Raw genomic sequence first — 17,058 nt, 5'->3', positions numbered from 1 at the left:
AGAATTATATTATTGACAAATTATATGGGAGCTCAATACTTCAAGGTCATTGACCCAGAGGTTCTGAATAACTGATAGAGTACAAAATCTCACAAATCCCACCCTTTTTCCTTTCAAAATCAAGGCCTCTGTGGTGACAGTTTGTCACATACGCCTCCTCCAGTCACCTTTCTTATTCATCTACTGAAGTTGAACTCATCCTTCAAAGTTCAGTTTTAAATTCATTCATTCATTTTTTTTACTCAGCTTTTTCTCATTCACGTATTTATGGCACCCATATGATACTTGTGACATATTCTTTTCTGTTGAAGCATAAAACTATTTTTCCCCCTCATATAAATGTAAGCTCTATATATCTTCAACTGTCTCACTAGGTCTTATGATTTTAAGTATTCAATAACTGTTTGTGAAATCAATGTTGATGAAACTGAAGTACTGATGCAGGCATCATAGGAAGGAGGTTGTTAGTTATTATTTTTTAAAGAACATTGATTGCAGTGTATATATGATCTACTTCTTTGAGCATTCCATGGTACAAATGGGCATGTCTCAAAAGAGAATTTCTTTCAATAATTTCAAGATGCACAAAACTGGTGTGATATTAGTTAAACTGGTAAAGGAATATGGAAACATTATGCCACAAATTCCAGAAACCAGATTGTAATTTAGAAAGACAATTGCATAAAAAGTATAATCTGCCACAGTGCTTCAACTGGAGAATATAATACTGGATTTCAATTGACTTGGTTTTTTTGAGTACTAAAAATTACTTAAATAGCACTTAATATAAGAATTGTCTCATACAAACTCAAGCCTATTACACTGATACAAGAAAGTATTAGTTGTACCACTGTAATACAGTGAGATTACAACCTTGCTATAAATTAGGTTCTAAACCACTCATAAAGATTAATACACTACTTTTGTATATACACCTATTAAAGTAGTATTTATTTACAATGTTGTTGGAGAACAACTGAGCAACATTAATTAAGAAACAAAAGGAAAGTGTACATGCAAATGTTTGAACACTCACATCTTTAAAAAATCATTATTCTTAATGGAATGAATGGGAGAGCAGGATCCGAAGAATTGTAAAATGTTCCTGCTTGCCTACCAGGTTCACAACATTCTGTTTTAATAATAAATATTTGAAAACATAAAATATATTAATTGACATGAGTTTTTGTTTGTTTGTTTGTTTTAATTTTTAAATTAATTTTAAGAGAGGAGAGAGTGAGAGAGATACAAAAGGGGGAGGGAGGAGCAGGAAGCATCAACTCCCATATATGCCTTGACCAGGCAAGCTCAGGGTTTCGAACCGGCGACCTCAGCATTTCCAGGTCGACGCTTTATCCACTGTGCCACCACAGGTCAGGCTGTTTGTTTGTTTTTTAAAGAGAGACAGGAACGTCAAGCTGCTCCTGTGTGTGTCCTGACTGGGGAATTGACCCGGCAACTTCTGTGCTCCAGGACGACCAAGCTATCTGGCCAAAGTTTAATTTTTACTGATTTTTAGAAATACAGGCCCTGGCCGGTTGGCTCAGCGGTAGAGTGTCGGCCTGGCGTGCGGGGGACCCGGGTTCGATTCCCGGCCAGGGCACATAGGAGAAGCGCCCATTTGCTTCTCCACCCCCACCCCCTCCTTCCTCTCTGTCTCTCTCTTCCCCTCCCGCAGCCAAGGCTCCATTGGAGCAAAGATGGCCCGGGCGCTGGGGATGGCTCCTTGGTCTCTGCCCCAGGCGCTAGAGTGGCTCTGGTCTCGGCAGAGCGACGCCCCTCCAGGTGGATCCTGGTCGGGCGCATGCGGGAGTCTGTCTGACTGTCTCTCCCCGTTTCCAGCTTCAAAAAATAAAAATAAAAAAATAAAAAAAAAGAAATACAGAGAGGGGAACGTAGAGAGGGGAGGAGGCATGAAAACATTTGTTGTTCCACTCAGTCATGCATTTTTTGGTTGCTTCCTGTGTGTGCCCTGACCAGGGATCAAACCTGCAATCTTGTTTCCAGATGATGCTCTTAACTGACCGACCTAACCAGCCAGGGCCTGATATGGTGGTTCTTGTCATGAGAATTAAGCAGAGATCATAGAATAGCACTTATATGGGCCATGGTCTATTATGCTCAAGTTATATGTACATGTATTAGTCACTTTTCACTATATGATTTTGTGATGACAAATCATCTCAAACTCTCAGTGGCTTACAACAATAAAGGTTATTTCTTTCTCAGTATGTCTCAAGTACAGGTCAGCTATAGCCTTGCTTCACATGTCTGCTACCTGGGACCCAGGCTGAAGGATCAGGTCCTATCCCAGCAGACTGCATTATTATTATAAGTCCAATAACATTTCAATTGAAATAAAGCCCACTAATGTTAAATACTCTTTGTGTGCTTGTAGAAAAAAAAAATAGATCAATGGCAAAACCACATGATAGCTTTTAGAGCTTTTGCTAGAGTGTGGCAACATCATTTCCAAAGCAAGCCATGTGGCCAACTGATGTCAGTAGAGCATGGAAGTACAACCCTTTATGGGGAGGGCAACATGAAATTTGAAATAATAAAATTTACCACAGCACATATAATACATCTCACAGCAACCGCAGCATATGAATTTTGATTATGTATGAAAATAGAAATCAGGCAACTCTGCTGTAGAAATCATAGAGAAAAAAATAGCTCCTTTGGAATAGCATCTGCTTATTTCTTCTACCTGCAATGAACAGATATTGGTATATATTAAAACACCTTATATTAAAACACCCTGACAAGTGCACGCGCATGTGCGTGCGCGCGCGCACACACACACGGTAATAAGCAACAATCTCTGAAGATTCTATGTATTGCTGCCTCCCAATGTCAGTTAAGTTAGCAATTATTTCTGAGACGAATAAAAAAGAAGCCATGAAGGACAGCTGTTATCTGTCATGTCAAGTTCTGTTTTGTGTCTAACTGATAACACTGGTTTGAAAGGTGGAAAATATTCCTCTTTGTAAGAGAGTATATTTATTACCACACAGAAAAAGAATAAGTTTTGCAAAGAAAAAAATTATCATATGTTATTGTTCTCTCTACATCCAGGAATATTATAGATATTAAAAAAATGCAAAATCAATTCCAAGTATTTACACAAAACAGGCAAGTGACCTGATACATGATTTAAACAGGTGCTGCATCGGATGAAAGTGTAAGGCATAAAACTTGTAAAGAGAAACAAACTTAAATCGAAACTTTGGGAACAATAGGAAGAGGTAAGGAGCTCAACAATTTCATAACTTACAGTAACAGGAAGTGGGAAAGTTAGTGACTGAAATAGGTCTTCAAATTAACCAGCCAGAATGAATCAGTAGGTGAAAAGCTGTAACGAAATCTGAAGTTGGTATGTTTTTCTCATGAATCATCTTTGGTCCCATAAAAAATAGACAATGAAGACCAGGTAATCCTAGTTTAATAAGGGTTTGTCAAATGTAACTCTTCAAACTTAATTAGCCTACTAATCATAACGAGAGAATGAATAGGTAGGAAGACTCTAACATTGAAAATACCCTGAAGGAGCACCCGACTCCTTTTATTTTATTTAACATCTCTATTAGTTTTATCTCACATGATACTAATATTAAAATACTAAATGATGCTATTATCAATAAATAATTTTCCTTTTTTTCTTTATCTAATGTCCACAAAATTTTTATTATTCATGTCCCCAAAGAATCAAGTTAGTGAATTACTTTTTTAAAAGTATCCTAAAAATAAATAATCAGATGCCAGATTTTAATGAAAATATTTATAAGAATGTGAGCATCTTAGTGAGACTATCACAATATCTGTCCTTCTTCTCATTAATGTTTGAGAGGGAATATATGGAATAAAAGACCCTATTTCATAGTGAATCTTTGGAAGGCAGTTGAGAAAGAGTTGGAAAAGGATGTTAGAAAATTTGGACAGCAATGTGAAAAAATAACCAATTGTGAAAAGAAATTCAATTAACCAATCTCTATGACTCTCAATACTTTATGTAATAAGATAGTATATTTTGTGTGATTTAACAATTATTGTCAAAAAAAATTGTCAAAGAAAAGCATTCCCCATGTATGCTAGAATCTGATTTTCTATTGTTTTTCTTCTAGACATATAAGTGAACAAAGATAACCACAATAGTAAGAACTCATATACGAGTGGGTGCAAACATGAAGCACATGTGCACTCACACACTAATTCCCTCTAGAAATATCCATTACGCATATCAAGACATAGTGTATATGCTAGAAATGCACCAGGTCTTGAGTTACAATGTCTGTGTGACATCTACCAGGAGCTATTAACTAAGTTGTTTCAATAGGCTAGTCTGGAGCTAAAAAGAATGAGTGAGGCTGAAGATATAAATTAAGCAGTCATCAGAATATTCATGGTATTTTAAGGGAAAATGAATATGAACACTTGGAGAGGTAGTAGAGAGAGATGAGGAGAGTATTCAAGGGAGACCTAAAGAGTACCAAGATGTTGGCTATTATAGACAGAAAGCAGCTATTGAAGTAGGAGAAAAAAATGTAAGAGAATAGCATTGTAGAAAGAAGATAAAGAGAATTTCAAGAACAAGAGAGAGTCAATTCTGTCTAATGTTCCTGGGAGATCCAGTAAAAAGAGGACTAGCAGGGTCTATATGATTTGGTATCAAGGAGGTTGTTAGTAACCTTGACAAGATCAGTTTAGGTGATCCCATGAGAGAACTAAATACACACAAACACCCACACACACAAAATTATAATGTCCCTTGATACGCTATATCTAGGATGCTTCATTATCTGGAAAGGCTGGTATTTGTGTGACCATTGCTTAATTTAATAACTCTGAAGTGCCTTAACTTGAAATAAACTTCTGATTACAAAGAAGTAACAGCATCAATGTTGCGTGGCCCATGGATTTAAAATATGCCATCTAAATAATAAATAATCTATTTTATATATTTCTAAAGATATTTCAGAATAATTGACTGCATATATAAGACTATGAAACTCAGTCTGCTGCTTAAAAACCACCTGTGCAGACTAAATGACCAAGAAGAGCCTTATATGAAGATAATTAAAGAATTACTCTAAAGACAAAGTCAGCTTTTGTATACATTATTAAACCTTTTTTTTTCCCTTAAACAAACTACATTAAAATGTTTTAATTTTGGGTTTGTTATAATTGTTGACTGATCTCTAAAGTAATATTTTTATTTTAAAGAAGTTAAATGTGTTCCTAAAGCGTGCTTTCAATAGTCTATCCATCCCTTAACCACACACACACATTGTTTATTCAAGTCATAGATCCCAAGACCACTCAACCAGGAGAATTAAGATTTATACAGTTGTTATCATTCATGTATGAACAACAGTGACCTCATGTGGCTAATGCTTTATATCTGAAACTATTAAACTAAGAACAACAAAAGAACAGTCTATGCTATACATCAAGACTTATGTCATTATGAATGATGCTTGGAGCTGCCCGTGCCATGCAACATAATTTCTTTTTTAAGCCCTCTGATCACAAAAGCAATCCCTTCCAAGAACCAGTGTTCTTCACTCTAAGTATGTTAATAAGGTAAGACTCTTCAAAGATTAATATGTTGGATGGTATCTTGAGAGCCAGGAATTAAATCTTACTTTTTTGCGTTGCCCAAAGCATTCATTGCTAGTCTTTGTACCTTGGAATAACTTTCCAAAAGCCTTTTGAATTTCATCTCTAGGAACCCTCTTTGTTCTGGGCTAAAATATTTTAAATAAATGCCTAAATAAAAATTTAGAAAATTTAAATGCGTAAATGGAACAGATAACACTGAAGTTTCATTTTCCAACTGTTTACAACTTTAGGGGAATAGCTGTATTTTTCTTCTGTCTGAGTAGTTCTCTTAACCAACTTGAACTATGGTAATAATCATGGAATTCACTCAATGATTGGCTCAAAATATTTTACCGAATAACCAGATAGAAGACTAACAGCTTTAAACTATTACATAGCATTAAAAGTAAAATAACTTGCAGCTTTATTTTCTTTATTATCAAGAGTAATATCCTTTCTCATCAATTTCAGAGAACTGCTATGGTTAGATCAGACGTAAGTATCTCATTGCCTCAATAAGATCTTAGGTAAGAAATGCCCAATTAAGAGTAAATTCCTAAGTAACGTAATAGATAGTAGATGACAGAATACTCTCCCGAAACCTTTTATGCATCATGTATCTGAACAGAATGGTAAAGAATATGACTCTGACAGAAGAAAACCTGGCTGATAATTCTGACATTTATTTGGCTCTGGACCAAATTCGCTATCATTTTTTTAGACTCAGACCATTTATCTCTGAAGTGGGGGAGGGTAAGAGCACCTACCACATGTAGTGATCGTAAGTCTTAAATTAGAAAACATATCTATACCATTTGGTATGGTCTAAATGTCTCCTCAAAATTCATATGTTGAAATCCTAACTTTCAGTGAGATGGTATTAGGAGGGAGGACATTTGGGAGGTCCATAGGTTATAAAGTTGGAGACTTCATGAAGGGGATTGGTGTCGTTATAACAGAGTCCCCAGAGAGCTCCCTAACCCCTTCGACCGTGTGAAGACACAGAGAGAAGTCTGTGACCTGGAGGAAGGCCTTCACCTGCCATACTGCACCCTAACTAGACTGTCAGGCTCCAGAACTGTGAGAATGAGACTTCTGTTGTTTATAACCCACCTGGTCTGTGATATTTTGTGATAGCAGCCTGAATAAACTAAAATAGTATTGCATAGATTTTTTTGGTACATAGTAAGTGTTCAATATTCTGAGCTATGATTTTTAATTAAACTTACCTGTTATTATTTTCATTTCTCACTTATATTTTTTCTTAACTAGAATTGAGATATAACGTATAGTTCATTATTTTCCTCATCTTTTCTACAATTCTTTAACCTAATGCTCTATCTTTCTATACTTTATTTCCTTTATCCTTTGCTAACCCAGGAAAGCTCCAGTTAAATCTAGGTAATTATTGCTAATATATTGTTCTTATTTAACTGTTCCTTTGGAAATTAAACTGTATTTTGATAATATCAATGGCCATGGAATTTTAGGCTGAAATTCTGGTTATCTAAAAAGACATTATAATTAGATAAGTTTGATATCATGTTTACTGCATAAAAAGTTTTATAGCAAAAAAAAAAATATATATATATATATATATCTGTGAAGGACAATATTTAATACTTTTGTCAAGTTACTATCTCAATACTTAAAAATATAAGAACTAAGTAAATAAAAACTATGAAATACTCTGAATTAAAAATACATATCATAACTTAATGAAATTCACCTATATAAAATTTTGCACCTTTCATTTCCATGCCTGAAATAAAGTTTATATTTAATTCACTGTTTTAATAATCATAGAATTATTTTTATTTATTCAACAAATATGGATTTATATCCTGTTATGTTCCAGGCACTGTTTTGGGGCACAATGACTCTATAGTAAAGAGAATCAAGAAGATCAGTTCTTTTTTGGAGTTTATAATAAAAAATAAAGAAAGAAAGAATAAAATAAATAAATAAATTACATTTTATGGAAGTAGTAATGAGGAAGAGATATAAATCCGGATCAGGTGGTTGAGAGTGGTGGGGTATTATTTTACATAGGCTGGTTAGAAAAAGTATTTCATAAAGGAACACTTAAAAAGACTTCAGAAGTTTTAAGGAAGAACATTTCAGGCAGGAGGAACAGCAACAGCAAGGCCCTACAGTTGAGGCAGACTTGGAGTGTGTAAGAAATTCTGTGGCTAAAGTGAAGAAAGTTTGGAGGTGAGTTCAGAGAACTAGTGGGGCACCACAAAACCTGATAAGGCTCTGTAGGCTCTAGTGATATACCTAATTTGTATTATAATCTGAATATAAAAAGCCATTAAAGAATTTGATCTGAGAAGGAACATAATCTGGTTTGTTGTAAAAGTCTTACTCTGGCTTTGGGGTACATAATGAACTGTGGGGGCAAACAAAGGAAGATGAAAGACCAGTTAGGAAGTTTTATAATGCAGGCAAGAGACAATGGTGGTTTGGCCAGGATGTTTGTGGTAGATGTGGGAGGAAATACTCATAAATCAGATAAATTTAAAGAAACTTCTAACGGATTGGATGTAAAAATTAAGAGAACAGAGGATTCAAGCCTAGCCCAAGGCACTTTGGCTTAAGCAGCTGAAAGAATGAAGATGTCGTTTGTGGAGAATGGATCTAGACTGGATTAGCAGATTGTTTTCTGTGAGGGTAGGAGTAAGGGAGTATGGATGGGGAATGAAGATCTTAGTTTTGAGCATGTTGAAATTGAGATGTCTTTCTGGTATTCAAGTGGGCATTATTGACTAGGCAGTTAGATATTTCAGGCTGGGGTTTAAGGGGAAATTTCCTAAAAGAATTTAAAAACTTGGGAGTTATCAAGTTATTGATGCCATAAAATCCTTGTAATTAGAGGAGATTGTCTGGGAATTGAGTACAGATAGAAAAGTGCTTGAAGAGGATTCCTGGGGCTTTGCAATGTTTAAAGGTCAGGTTGACAAGAAGGAATACATAAAAGAGACTGATAAAGAATGAACTGTAAACTCAGAGATGATTAAGAATATCCTGGAGGCTAAGAGAGGAAAAAATTTTAAGAAGGGAAGCAATATACTGTGTTAGGCTGCCAGTGGTCAGTTCTATGAGGCCATGTGTAGGGAGAGAAATGGACCCGAGAGGAAACAAATTTATGAAGAATCAGGGAACTTTCACATGAGAGAAATGTTTTGGTAATGAAATGGTCTGGGGCATTCTGAGACATCATTTTTAATGTAAAGAACAAAGTTTGGGGTCTTGCAATTCTTACCAGTATGGAGGAAGCACAATGCCTAGTAGACCTCTTTGAATTTGGAGGCAGCATATTCCTTACTTGGAAATTCTTCTCTCGTCTTATTACCAAGTGACAAGAAAGTCATCAGCTTTGAGTGGGGCCCAGAAGGGAAATATTTTTCATAGTATATCCAGGCAAGAGTATGAGAAGACCTGGCTTTTGAGCCACATGACAGTAGCATCTATCTTTTCAGAGGCATTTGTGATGAGAAAAGTTATGTGGAGGTATAAAAGAATTACAATGTAAATACCTAGGGATCTGAAACAAAACCAAACCATGTCATCTACAGAAAAGACTTATATGCCATTTCAAAAAACAAACAAACTCTGGTTTGCTACTGGGTCCTGAGATGGATCACTTGATTATGAGACGTAAAGTGACAATGTTACAAGAACTGCCCATCTTGAGCTGTATATGGTCAGATGCATCAAGGCATAAGTTAGGCCAGCCCAGAAGCAATTCACTATAAAACAGAAATGATAGATCAAGCATCAGTGATGAGCAGGGCCCAAAGGTAAAGTAGGGTGCACAAATAGGTGACTCAGACTCCTATGTCACTCATCATTATCACACTGGCACCTCTCCCTGGACTAACATCTATAGCCACATTGGGGAGGGAGGAAGGCATTTCATAAGATCAAATGATAAGGGAAAAATGACTGAGCTCTTTTAAAGATAGATCGGTTTGGTATTGTCTGCAAGCTGAAAGTGAATAGTAGCTACAGTCCAACTCTGCTCATGTGAGTGCCTGAAAGAATACAGTGGAGGAAAATCTTCACAATAGACAGATCATTGGATGGTATGCTTGGCTATCCCTTTGCAAGGAAAGAGAAGTGATCTGACTTTAGACTATATGAAACAATAGTTACTTAGGATAGCTTGTTGGGAAGGAGAAAAACTTGGAGATTAGAGACACAGAGGACTGAGGAAGGGGCATGTGGATGGGCCTATGTGAGTGGATTTGAAACATCTTGTGTCAATATACAAGCTCTTCAGAGAGTGCTCATACTAGAAAGATGTTAAATAGCCAATGTGGAAAAATTATTTAGATAGTTGATGTCAACCAGCCCTTGTCATTGGCTAGCTCAGTGTCAGCTCAATGGAAACATGGAAGGTATAACTATGGTGGTAGGAATGAAACTCGGAATGTGTCTTACAACATGAGCTCCCTCTTACCAAAGATGATTTAGCTACAGCTGCTGCCAAATGTCCAATCTGCCAGCATCAGAAACTAATGCCAAGCCCCCTGTATGGCACCATTCTTTCAGCAGATCTATCACTAAACACTTGGAGTAAAGTTGATTAATCTGAACCTGTTTCTCTCAGTAAGACCTTAGCCAGCGCTGTGATTCCAAGCTTAGAGAGTATTTGATTCCCTCAAATAAAATTCTATATATGATCATATGAACTAAAGAACATTCATTAGCACAAATTAGGTGAGGTGGTGGACACATGACTATGATATGCATTGGTCCTAGTGCACACTGCACCTCCCAGAAGCTGTCAGCTGGACAGAGTGAAAGGAAAGCCTCTGGAGACACAGCCAAGGTGCCAGGTGGAAATGATATTCTGCAAGTGCTGGGCCTCATTCTTTAGGAAGTAGTATATACCCTAAATCAACAACTTTTTTATGGTTCTGTGTAGCAGATACAATATTTATGTCTGGGTTTGGAAGCCAAGGGGAGAAAGTAAGAGTAGCCCTTCCTACTCTTACTTCTGTGATTCACTTGGTGAACGTGTGCTTCTGTCGCTTGCAAGTTTAGGCTTTGTAGGTCTAGATGTGCTGGTTCCACCAGGGAACATAGTCAATCTCCCATTAAACACTTAGCCATGGCTGCAGCTTAGTCACCTGGGACTCTGTACACAAAGAGACTAACAAGAAGGACGGAGTTGAATCACCATTCTCAAAGGTGGAATTAAGCCTGTCCCTCAAGAGGGGGTAGGGTTTCTGTTATATAAATGAATCAGGGAAGAAAATGTTTAGCAATCAAGTGATATGATGTCATGTCCTTAGAACTTCTCTGCTCAGTTGTGATAGAAAGTGGACAAAAGCAGCAGCCATGACCTGATAAAGGATATGGTGACAAAGTCAAAAGATACATCAAGGAGAAGATAGGTTCAGCCCTCCAGGTAAGCCAGCTAGACTAGCAGAGGTCTTGGCAGAAAAAGTCCAGACTTTGCAGTAAAGGAGAGAAAGATGAGTATTATTTGTGGCCTCAAAACCCACCACAGCAGTGGGAACTACAGTTTATCCTACTAACCTTTCTCTTGCAAATCTCCTCAGGGAAAGAGACCAGTCGGAAACTTCAAGGACTGTTTCAAGATGGCATGTATTTCCACAAAACAAGTAGACCCAAGCAGCTCACAGATGCTTGTGTGCCATTCAGATGCCCCGTGGCGTCCAAGACCACCACCCAGGCTGCCTGGATCATTGCTTGCTGACAGTTCAGAGCTGATTTCCTTCCCCCAAATTGCCCTCAGACAAAAAGTGTTGCCTGGCACAAGGTTATGTCCCCCTTGATAAGTCAACTCTCATCTAATGACCAGAACATGTTGGGGGCACAAAGACCAGGCTCTTGCCTCAGTTTGAGATAATTTAACACAATGCTGAAGGTATACTGGAGACCCAGAGCTCCTTGTGGAATTGGCTTAGACCTCTGCATCTCTGTCGAATTCTTCCCCTGTCCAATCTTGCTGCCCCCACTCCTTCATAATGCTTTTGTGGTGCAACCTTCCCATCAACCTTCCTCACACAAATCTCAACCTCAGAGAGCGTTTTCTGGAGGGGAAGGGTGGCAGCAGTTCTGCAGTATTGTTCTGGAGTTCTCAGCTCTGGTCTTCTGAAAAGAATGATGTCAGGAGAGACACAAATAGCAAAACACGCAGAAATTTCATAGCAAAGAGAAAGTACACTCGGAAGATTTCCAAGCAGAAGACTAAGACCAATCTGAGTGCCCACTTGGTTACATAGTCAGATTTTTATGCTTGTGTGGGCACCTTTCCCACCTCCTGGCTGATGGGTTTGCTCTCACTCACGGCACCTACACATCTCTGCCAGCAGTGGGCAGTACTGTTCAGTTTTGAGGCCACATGTATGTTCTTTCCTATCATTTTGCCCTCCGACATTTGCGTCCCCAGTGAAAGCCTATATATCGTTCATTGTCTTTTTTGTTAGTTTCTTTGTACATGCTCCCCAGGAGTGTGTAAGTGTGCTGGGCCATATTAGGAGCTTGAAAACCAGTCAGCCATCTGGTTATCAGCTGATGGTTATGTTTAAGGTTGATATTTCCATTCCTTCTTTATTTCTTCACAGGACTTCTGTCTGATCAGCTAACTTCTCTAACATATATATTGTAAAAGAGTCATCTTTTGTAGTATTATGAGGATTTAGAACCAGCACCCCAAGAAAAGCCTCAGTGGCATGCAGATTACTTTGAGATAAAGGCAATTTTAGTTTTAGGTTCAAAAGAAATTTCTACTTCCTGCCCTTGCCACCCCCTCCCCATCCCTACTTTAACTAACTGGAAGAGTGGTTTTGAACCTTTGACACTTGAGGACTGGTGATGTAGTGGGCCAGAAATGGAAACATAAATAAAGTTTTATCTTACCGTGCATAGCAGTGCAAGAAGGTAGGAACTGGTGCTTGATTTCTGAACTCCACCTGAATGATGCATTGAAAACTATGTAAGTTTGTTCAAATGTACAACTTTTGTCTATTGCACATGATTTGTAAATATTCTGCATGGTGCAAAGGGTTGTCTGAAGAGCCTACAAGATCCAAAGATATTTAAGACAACCTCAATAGTATTTTCATTCATGATGCAGGCTGATAAGTGGCAATTACTCTAAGCATAAGCAAATTGGACTAAGATTATTGAATCTATAACCTTCATACAACATCATGGTGGTAGTCTTTTGCGGACCAGCCCGAATTTTCTGCTGGACCAGTCAGAGGACCAGTCCATGGACCTGCAATTAAAAAACACTATCCTAGAAGAACTTGAATTAGGGGCCTTACCCATAAGAGATTATTTTGATCTATCTGGCCAGAGGCCAGAGCAATTTTTTTTTTTTTTTTTAAGCAAGAGTGAGAGAGAGAGAGAGAGACAGACAAGAAGGGAGAGAGATAAGAAACATCAATTTGTAGTTGTGGCACTTTAGTTGTTCATTGATTGCTTTCTCATATGTATCTTGACAGGGGGGCTCCAGCCGAGCCAGTGACCCTTGCTCAAGCCAGCCACCATGACCTCAAGCCAGCAACCATAGGGTCATGTCTATGATCCCATGCTCAAGCCGGCAACTCCAAGCTCAGGATAATGAGTCCACACTTAAGCTAGTGGTAGGCTTCGCAGTTTTGAATCTGAGTCCTCAGCATCACAGGTCAACACACTATCCACTGTGCTGCTGCCTGGTCAGGCAAGCCGGGCAAATTTCTGTTTACTAAAATTCTGCTCTTCTAATTAACCAGCAATGACCTTTTGAAGCTGCCCAAAGCACTTGAAAGACCAGTGGCCACTGCCATGGCCATGCAGGTTCTCGTTGGATTTGGATAGACAGTAAAAGGACTGTGGAGCCAGAGGATAGTGGGCCATTCCACTTATTAAAGTCTCTTAATGACAGGAGAGCAAACAGGCAAGGAAGCCAGCTTCCCTCTCACTCACTCCCAAAGCCCCGACTCATTCTCCAGACTCTCCCGGATTCACAGGCCCCCGCCAGCCTTAATACCCTTTTTCTCTTTCTCTGGCTTCTCTCTGCAATCCTCTCTCCCTCTCTGCTCTCCAGCCAAAACAAAACCAGCTGGGGGAAAGAAACCCTTCTCCAGCAAACAACAGCAAACAATGGACCCTCCCAAGCAGGAAGGCAATCCACAATTCGCAGTCTGCCGCCCTGAAGGCAAGTACCCCCAGCCTTCCATAGACTATACACTCAAGGCATTGCCCCCAACACAAGCTAGCAAACTTAGAAAACATTATTTTACCCAACATTCCACCCTTTTTGTTCACTTCACAATCTAACTACGGGTATTCCTCTGCAAGAAATGAGGTACATTATATAAAAAAACTATGATAACAGCACAAGTTATCCAATTGCAACAATTACAAAGGTGACCTACACAATGTCCCCCTGAGCACTCTGCCCAAGGTGCAAATTGGAGGCCCATTTTTAACCCCCTCCTCCACAGTAGGTGGGAGGACCTCAAGGCTGTGTCCATGGAAACCTTAAAGTGTCCTTGGTGCATCTCTCCAACTGGATGAGAGCAGCTTTCTGGCGCAGGAGGGGCTCCACTGGAGTCCCTCCCCCCATGATGGTCTTTCATACTGTCCAAAAGTGGCATGTCCATCCAACAAGGAGCTAGTGCCCCCCTCTGGTGGCAGTCCAAGAGTCAGTTCAAGATAGACATCCCAGCTGTTGGTGCAAATCACCAAGGTAAAGGTCCATTATAGGCAACTAGGTTCAGATAGGCCCTCAGGCCCTTCCCCTCATCGCTGTCATCATGGCAGCTCTGAAGATGCTGCCCCAAGGAGGAGCGCGTGGTAACGGTGGCCAACCTCTTCACCTCTGCTCCAGAGAACACGGTGCCATCCACTCCTACCAGGCTTTCCCGAAAACAAGACAGTGTCTTATATTAATTTTTGCTCCTAAAGACGCACTAGGTCTTATTTTCAGGGAATGTCTTATTTTTACATGAACAAGAATTCACATTTATTGTGGAACAAAAAAACCAAACATTTATTAATATACTGTAGTCATGTCATCACACACATCAGCATAACCAGCCAAACTCTGAATTCCATCCAGAATTTCTTGTGACTCTATTTCCATGTACAACAATCTACCCTGTTTCTCCGAAAATAAGACAGTGTCTTATATTAATTTTTGCTCCTAAAGATGTGCTAGGTCTTATTTTCAGGGGAGGCCTTATATTTATAAGCTTGAAAAAAATTGCACTAGGTCTTATTTTCAGGGGATGTCTTATTTTCAGGGAAACAGTGTATGTCCCAAAATTGCAGCAAACCTACCAGGGGCTTTTTGCTGCTGGGTGCTCTTTGCTGCTGGGCTTTTACCTTTTGGAGTCAGTGGATGGCAACTTCAGCCTGAGCCTCCTCATCCTCAGAAGAGAAGCTGGAAATGCCTGCTCCATGTGACCCTGAACCACTCCGCTGGCACAGCTCCATCTTCAGTTCCTGTGGCTGCCAACTCTCGGCCTGAAGCTGAACCCACAGTTGATCCTCCAACAACTGTGATTGCCAGTGTTCAACTTCCAGGGCAAACTGCAACTTATGAACCCATTCTGCCTCCTTCTCCAGAGACCTTTCCAGTTCCAGGGGCCAAACCTGCAGTTTTTGGATCTGCAGCTCTTTCTCCCATGTCATCATAGCCACGGCTTGGTTTGACCTTGGGCAGCCTCTTGCACAGAGCTCTCGGGGTTTCCTCTCACAAGTCTGTAAAAAAACAGCCTGCCAACAGTCCCCAAAAAAGAGCCATGGGGAACCATACACTGGAGAGAAATGACCAGTCTTCTACCTCACCCCTCAAGGGTGGCTGTGGCTCTATACCAAGCTGATATGAATCCTGCCAACTATGCCAGATATAAGACAAGTGGCTGCTACCATGGCCATACAAGTTCTCTTTGGATTTGGGAAGATGGTAAAAGAACTGTGGAGCCAGAGGAGGTGGGCCATTCCATTTATTAAAGTCTCTTAACAACAAGAGAGCAAACAGGCAGGGAAGCCTGCTTCCCTCTCATTCACTCCCAAAGCCCCGACTCATTCTCTGGACTCTGCTGGACTCACATGCCCCTACCAGCCTCTTTCTCTTTCTCTGGGTTCTCTCTGCACTCCTCTATCCCTCTCTGCTCTCCAGTCAAAACAAAACTGGCTAGGGGAAAAACCCTTCTCCAGCAAACAATAGCAAACAATGCTCCCCCCCCCCCCCAGCAGAAAAGCAATAAGCACCTACAGCCTTCTATAGACTATACACTCAAGGCATTGACCCAATACAAGAGCACAAGCCTAAAAAAAACATTTGTTTACCCAACATCACTTTACCTCATGCTAGCTCAGGATGTTTTATATACCTCTACCCCCCCTATCTCTGAAGCTATCCTGTATGACTCTCATTTGTGGGGTTCTAATCAGTATGAGATTAAATTTTATTTTCTCTTGTCAATCTGCCTCTGTTGATTTGAATATTTAAAAGCCAGCCTTAGAAGAGCCAGGAAGTATTTTCTCAATGACTTGATTTTTTTTACTGTAAAATAAATTAACAGTATTTTTAAAGAAGTTGATTTTAACTACAAAAAAACATATAGATATAACTGGCTAAATTAATATACAAACAGTGCAAACACGCTCATAGAAAAGCATAGATTGTCTTGTGTTCATTTGGGTTTTGGTGTCTCTTCTGATGCTGCAAGGCAGCTCTGAGGCTAACCAATTTCCTTCCTTCCCAAATAAAGTTTCCTAGGAGACTCAGGTTCTATTTTTTTTTTCTTCCTGATTTAGATTTTACCCCCAAATGCTAGCTATATAAAAAGATATTAGCACCAGAGAAGCAAGAAGGAAAAAACAAACTTTTGTTTATGTCTAAATATCCTTTTGGAAGTTGTTAAAAGATTCATGCATAACAATAGAATGTAAATTTAGGTAATGACTTGGATCTTTTCAAATTGAGCCTCAGCCTTGAAAACAACAGATCTCCTTAGAAATTTATTGTAGCTCAAACATAAAATTCTTGTTACACCATGGCTAATTGACAATGCACAAGCATATGTAATGACTTTTTCAATAAAGAAATATATATCTTTTGCGTAGAGGAAGAAAAAAGCCAAAATGGGAGAATATTTTAGTAAATTAGTCAAGACAGACATTTGGATGTTTTGTCTTTTCATTTATATATGCCTTTATAGCACTGATCTGTAAAATTTCCAAGTGAAAAAGTTGCAGCACTCTGTGACAGAGGCATTCTAGAGTAATTATGGGGAAAAAAACCCCCAAACACCCTTAAGTCCCCATGTTTAATTAGTATAAAAGCATTAACTTTGCAAATTTACAATTTTCATTTCTTCCTTTTTTTTTCTAACCCAGAAATATGGGGAAAATAATAACTAACATTTAATGTAGATATGGAATAAGTTCAAAACTGTGGCAAGCAGCTAGACAGGCATA

Source organism: Saccopteryx bilineata, chromosome 12 (genome assembly GCF_036850765.1).
Source record: "Saccopteryx bilineata isolate mSacBil1 chromosome 12, mSacBil1_pri_phased_curated, whole genome shotgun sequence".
NCBI classification, from domain to species: Eukaryota; Metazoa; Chordata; class Mammalia; order Chiroptera; family Emballonuridae; genus Saccopteryx; species Saccopteryx bilineata.
The sequence above is the reverse complement of the archived record's forward strand: the minus strand, read 5'-3'. Positions refer to the sequence as shown.